This window comes from Cebus imitator, unplaced genomic scaffold, assembly GCF_001604975.1.
Source record: "Cebus imitator isolate Cc_AM_T3 unplaced genomic scaffold, Cebus_imitator-1.0 Scaffold76, whole genome shotgun sequence".
Lineage (NCBI taxonomy): Eukaryota > Metazoa > Chordata > Mammalia > Primates > Cebidae > Cebus > Cebus imitator.
This window is the reverse complement of record NW_016107391.1, coordinates 2,148,352-2,153,998: the sequence shown is the minus strand read 5'-3', so window position 1 is coordinate 2,153,998 and position 5,647 is coordinate 2,148,352. Positions and strand designations below refer to the sequence as shown.

Here is a 5,647-nt window from a genome sequence, read left to right as displayed (position 1 = left end):
CCACCCAGGGCATCACAGCAGGGAGGGCGTTCCCTCTGTACCTCCCGCCAGCCTCCTGCTAGTGCTTCCCGTAGGCCAAACCCAACTAGAAGGCAAAAGGAAAGGGAGGGCAAGGATGCAGTCCACACGCCTCCGCCTCTCCGATCACAGAGCAGGGTAAAGAATAGATTGGATCTGGAATGGCAAACAGAAGACACCTAGCCCAGCTCTCAGGAATGATTTGCTCGTTGACCGGAAGCCAGCCTCTGACCAATACGAAGCTAAGAGAGAAAGGGCCATATGGCGCTTCTCTGTGTTAGCGTTGCTTGTGGATAAAATCAACTTACCAAGCACCTGTGCACCACGACTGTTACGGGAATTACATAAATGATCTTAATCTTCAAAATATCCCTATGAGATGAGCACTGTTATCATCCCCATGTTGCAGATGAGAAAACTGAATCTCTAAAGGTTTGTGGCATTGGCTCAAGACCTGTGCTTATTAACGGAGGAATAGGAACTAAAATACAGTTTCCTTTATTTTGTTTATTTTGAGACCGAGTCTTGCTCTTTCACCCACGTTAGAATGCAGTGACACAATCAATCTTAGCTCTTGCAACCTCTGCCTCCCGGGTTCATGCGATGCTCATGCCTCAGCCTCCTGAGTAGCTGGGTTTACAGTTGCATACCATCACATGCAGCTAATTTTTATATTATTTGGTAGAGACAGGGTTTCACCATGTTGGCCAGGCTGGTCTCCAACCCCTGACCTCAAGCGATCCACCTGCCATGGCCTCCCAAAGTGCTGATGTTACAGGCATGACCCACTGTGCCCGGCCTCTTTATTTTTATTTTCCAACTTTTCATTATGAAAATGTTTAAACACAGAGAAAGTTTGAAGGGATAAAACAATGAACATCCTTGTACCAACCACTTAGATTCAACAATTAGAAATAGTTTGTCATATTCGCTTCATCTGTATGTATAAATTTGTAGATTATTTGGTTACCTTTCCTATATTTCTTTTTCAGTTTTTCTGTTGTGTTAAAGTACATGTAACATATAATTTACCATCGTAATCTTTTTTTTTTTTTTTTTGACATGGGGTTTTGATCTTATTGCCCAGGCTGGAGTGTAATGGCACGATCTCACCGCAACCTCTGCCTCCTGGGTTCAAGTGATTCTTCTGCCTCAGCCTTCTGAGTAGCTAGGATTACAGATGTGGGCCACCATGCCAGGCTAATTTTGTATTTTTAGTAGAGACAGGGTTTCTCCATGTTGGTCGGGCTGATCTCAAACTTCCAACCTCAGGTGATCCACTGGCCTCGGCCTCCCAAAGTGATGGGATTACAGGTGTGAGCCACCACAGCCCATTGTAATCATTTTTAAGTGTACAGTTTGGTGGTACTAAATACATTCGTGATGTAGTGCAACCATCACTACCATCCATCTTTGTAACTTTTTATCCCGTAAAACTGAAACTCAAACAATAGAGTTTCAACAAACCCATTAAACAATAACTCCCCACTTCTCCCTCCCTCATACCCTGGCAACCATCCGCCTATTTTCATCTCTATGATTTTGGCTACTGTAAGTACCTCATATAAGTGGAATAATTCGGTATTCATCCCTTTGTGATTAGCTTATTTCACTTAGCACCATGTCCTCAGGGCTCATCCATGTTGTAGCATGTGTAAGAATTTCCTCATTTTTTAAAGCTGAATAACATTCCATTGTGTGTAGGCGCCACATTTTTGTTTCATTCATCCCTGAATGAAGAGTTTCTAAATCTCAACTCTTGTAAATAGTGCTGCAAGGAACATGGGAGTGCTAATACCTCTTCAAGTTCCTGATTGCAATTCTTTTGAATAAATACCCAGAAGTGAGATTGTTGTACAGTAATTCTATATTTAATTTTTTGAGGAACCTCCATGCTGTTTTCAATAGCAGCTGTATCATTTTGCATTCTCACCAGTAGTCTACAATGGTTCCAATTTCCCCACCTCCTAGCCAAGTCTTATTATTTTGAGTTTTTCTTTTTTTTTTTTTTTATTCAGGGGAAAGCGCGAACGCCGTCCCCCACTACCACAAATTATGCAGTCGAGTTTCCCACATTTGGGGAAATCGCAGGGGTCAGCACACCCGGAGTGCAAGGGATAAGCCTCGCCCTGGGAAAACCACCTTCGTGATCGTGGTATCTCCCCTGCCAGGTAAGTATTATTTTGAGCTTTTGATAGCAGCCATCCTAATGGGTATGAAGTGATATCTCATTATGTGTTTTTTGCTTTTGTTTTTGTTTTTTTGAGATGCAGTTTTGCTCTTGTTGTCCAGGCTGGAGTGCAATGGCAAGATCTCGGCTCACTGCAACGTCCACCTCCCAGGTTCAAGCGATTCTCCTGCCTCAGCCTTCAGAGTAGCTGGGTTTACAGGCATGCGCCACCACGTCTGGCTAATTTTTTGTATTTTTAGTAGAGACGGGCTTTCTCCATGTTGGTCAGGCCGGTCTCAAACTCCCAACCTCAGGTGATCTGCCCACCTCGGCCTCCCAAAGTCCTGGGATTACAGGTGTGAGCCACCGCACCCAAATAGTTTTGATTTGTAGTTCTTTAATGATTAATGTTGTTGAACATCTTTTTCTGTGATTATTGGTCATGGAAAAATGTCTATTCATGTCCTTTGCACGTTTTTTTTTTTTTTTTTCAGACAGGATCTTAGTTTATCACCCAGGCTAAAGTGCAGTGGCAGAATCTTGGCTGACTGCAACCTCTGCCTCCCAGGCTCAAGCAATCCTCCTGCCTCAGCCCCCAAGAGTAGCTGGGAACACAGGTACGTGCCACCAGCCTGGCTAATTTTTTTGCATTTTTTGTTTTTTAGAGACAGAGTTTCCCTCTGTCACCTAGGCTGGAGTACAATGGCTTAATCTCAGCTCACTGCAAACTGCCTCCTGGGGTCAAAGCATTCTTATGCTTCAGCCTCCCAAGTAGCAGGGATTACAGGCATGCACCACCACAACCAGCTAATTTTTATATTTTTAGTAGAGATGGATTTTGCCATGTTGGCCAGGTTGGTCTCAAGCACCTGTCCTCAAGTGATCTGCCCACCTTGGCCTCCCAAAATGCTGGAATTATAGGCATAAGCCACCATGCCTGGCCCCAGCCTTCTTCTTAAATGGTATTAGTTTTTTGAAGAGGTCAGGCCTGCTGTCCTATTGAACACTCTGCATTCTCCATTGGTCTGATCATTTTCTCATGATGTCATTTAACTTGCTCTTCTATTTCTTATTTCTGTAAACTGGAAATAGAGGATGAATTCGATTCAGATTAAACATTTTTGGATGGAATGCTTTATAGGTGATGCTGGTCCCTCCTGTTGTATCTCCCTCGGAGGCCTTTGATGCCAAGTGGCCCTCGGAGCCTGCCCTTTTACCTGCCAGTCAAGACTCAGTTCCCCAACTGGGGGTGAGGGTAGAGGAAGGCTGGGCGATAAGCTTATCAACCACTAGAAAAATCTGTCTTGTGGCAATCCAGATGGGGGAATTTCATATGGAGAGCTGTCTGGATAGCAGGATGGAGAATCTGTGGGAAAGAATAGGACAAGAGGGGAGAGAGGCAGATGCCACTGCCCTCTGGAGAGGTGTAAGTCTTCTCCACACTGTTGTAACCTATCTCATATTCCACATGCTCCAAGGAAAGGGAGCCCCCCCCGCGAAACATAAACGTAGACTTATGCCTCTTTCAGAGGCGAGGCCACCCCTCCTACCCCTACTCACGTGCACACACAGCCAGGGATGTTCACCTTTCTTATGTGCTCCCTTTTGCCCATCAATTTATGTTCTTTTATGTTCTTTTTTTGTGTGTTTTTGTTTTTGTCAAGGACTCTCCTGTTGCAAGAAATAAAAATCCACTCCAGCTAACTTAAGTGGAAAGGGCTATATCAGAAGCAGGGATATAAGGAAAGAGAGAGGTTCCTGAGTCCTGAACAAAGAACCGTTCAGGTCCTTTCAAACGACATCCAGACATATTTACTAGACTTGTTTTGGGGTGTTTGACCAGCACACAAACCCCCAAGTGCCCTAAAAGCCCTGTTTTGTTTTGTTTTGATGCTGAGTCTTGCTCAGCCATCCAGGCTGGAGTGCAGTGGCGTGATCTCGGCTCACTGCAACCACCATCTCCCGGGTTCAAGCAATTCTCCCATCTCAGCCTCCTGAGTAGCTGTGATTACAGGCATCCGCCATCATGCCCAGCTAATTTTCGTATTTAGTAGAGACGGGTTTCACCGTGTTGGCCAGGCTGATCTTGAACTGCTGACCTCAGGTGATCCACCTGCCTTGGCCTCCCAAAGTGCTAGGATTACAGGTGTGAGCCACTGCGCCCTGCTCAAAGCCCTAGTTTTTAGGGCGCTCTCCTTTGGCTATTGCATTAGGATTGGCCACCGGATCTACAGTGAGCCAATTTCATTCTGCCTCCCAGAAATTTGGAGTTGGAACTAAGAGATGCAGGTCAGTCTCTGCTGGTTGCTTGAACTGGGGATGTGCTACTTCGATAAGGCTGAGGAAGCCACCATGCAGAGAAGGAACAATGAGGCTGACACACAGAGAAGCCAGAGGTGTCACAGGGTCCTAGAGAAAGGAGAGAGGCACCGCCCAGAGGCTTTTCCACAAGAGACTCCTGTTCCTTAAAACTCACTCTTCTTACTGGCTTAAGCCAGTTTGTAATGAGTCTCTGTTACCCTGCTACTAAATTATCCTAACCAAACAGTAGCAGACCAAGGGCAGAGCACAGGAGCAGCCTGCCCCGGTGGGAGGAATATTTTCCCTGACAGTGTTTAGAATTGCTGGTGTATGGCAAACACCTTTAGGCTGCTTTTATTCTTTATTTTCTTTTCATTCTCTGCAGACAATGTACCCCCTTACTGCCTGTACCAGGGAGGCCACTCCTGCCACCCTGCTCTTTGTCCACTGCTGTGACTAAATCGGTGAGGACCAAACCAGAAGGGTTTTGAATTTTTTTTTTTTCTGAGACGGAGTTTTGCTCTTGTTGCCCAGGCTGGAGTGCAACGGCACGATCTTGGCTCACTGCAACCTCCACCTCCCGGGTTCAAGTGATTCTCCTGCCTCAGCCTCCTGAGTAGCTGGAATTACAGCCATGTGCCACCACGCCCAGCTAATTTTGTATTTTTAGTAGAGATGGGGTTTCTCCATATTGGTCAGGGTGGTCTCCAACTCCCAACCTCAGATGATCTGCCCACCTCGGCCTTCCAAAGTAAGCCACTGTGCCTGGCTGGGAAAATGCTTTTGAAAGTCCTTGTTTCCCTCTGTCTTCCTGGGCCTAATTCAAACGTGCTTCCGGAAGGAGCCCCCAGAAAGCCAAGAATACCCAACAGGACTGAAGAAGGAAGTTTCCCATCTTTCCAGCCTAAAGAGGGGCAGAGGACATCTCTGCCTGTGGGAATCAGCCCTGGACATCAGTGGGGCCAGAGCCTTAGTGTGAGGCCTGTTTCCAGCTCCAGCTAAGCGCCTCTCCAGAGACCACATGAATCACCAGATTATGGATTTTCATCATGGTGGGAAGACGGCTGGTGTCACCTCCTTTCTGCAGGCATTCGCTCTTCTGTTTACTCCGTGAGATCCAGCTCTTAAAAGGTAGCGAAGGTTAAAGATGGGAGCCCA

General features: G+C 46.1%; 1 non-coding gene across 1 annotated transcript; it reads right to left on the bottom strand.

Moving 5' to 3' along the window:
• Nucleotides 1-2,033: 2,033 nt before the first annotated feature.
• On the bottom strand, nt 2,034-2,197 carry LOC119471864. Its single transcript, XR_005200956.1, has one exon. It is a non-coding gene; the product is annotated as a U1 spliceosomal RNA (small nuclear RNA).
• Nucleotides 2,198-5,647: the final 3,450 nt, after the last annotated feature.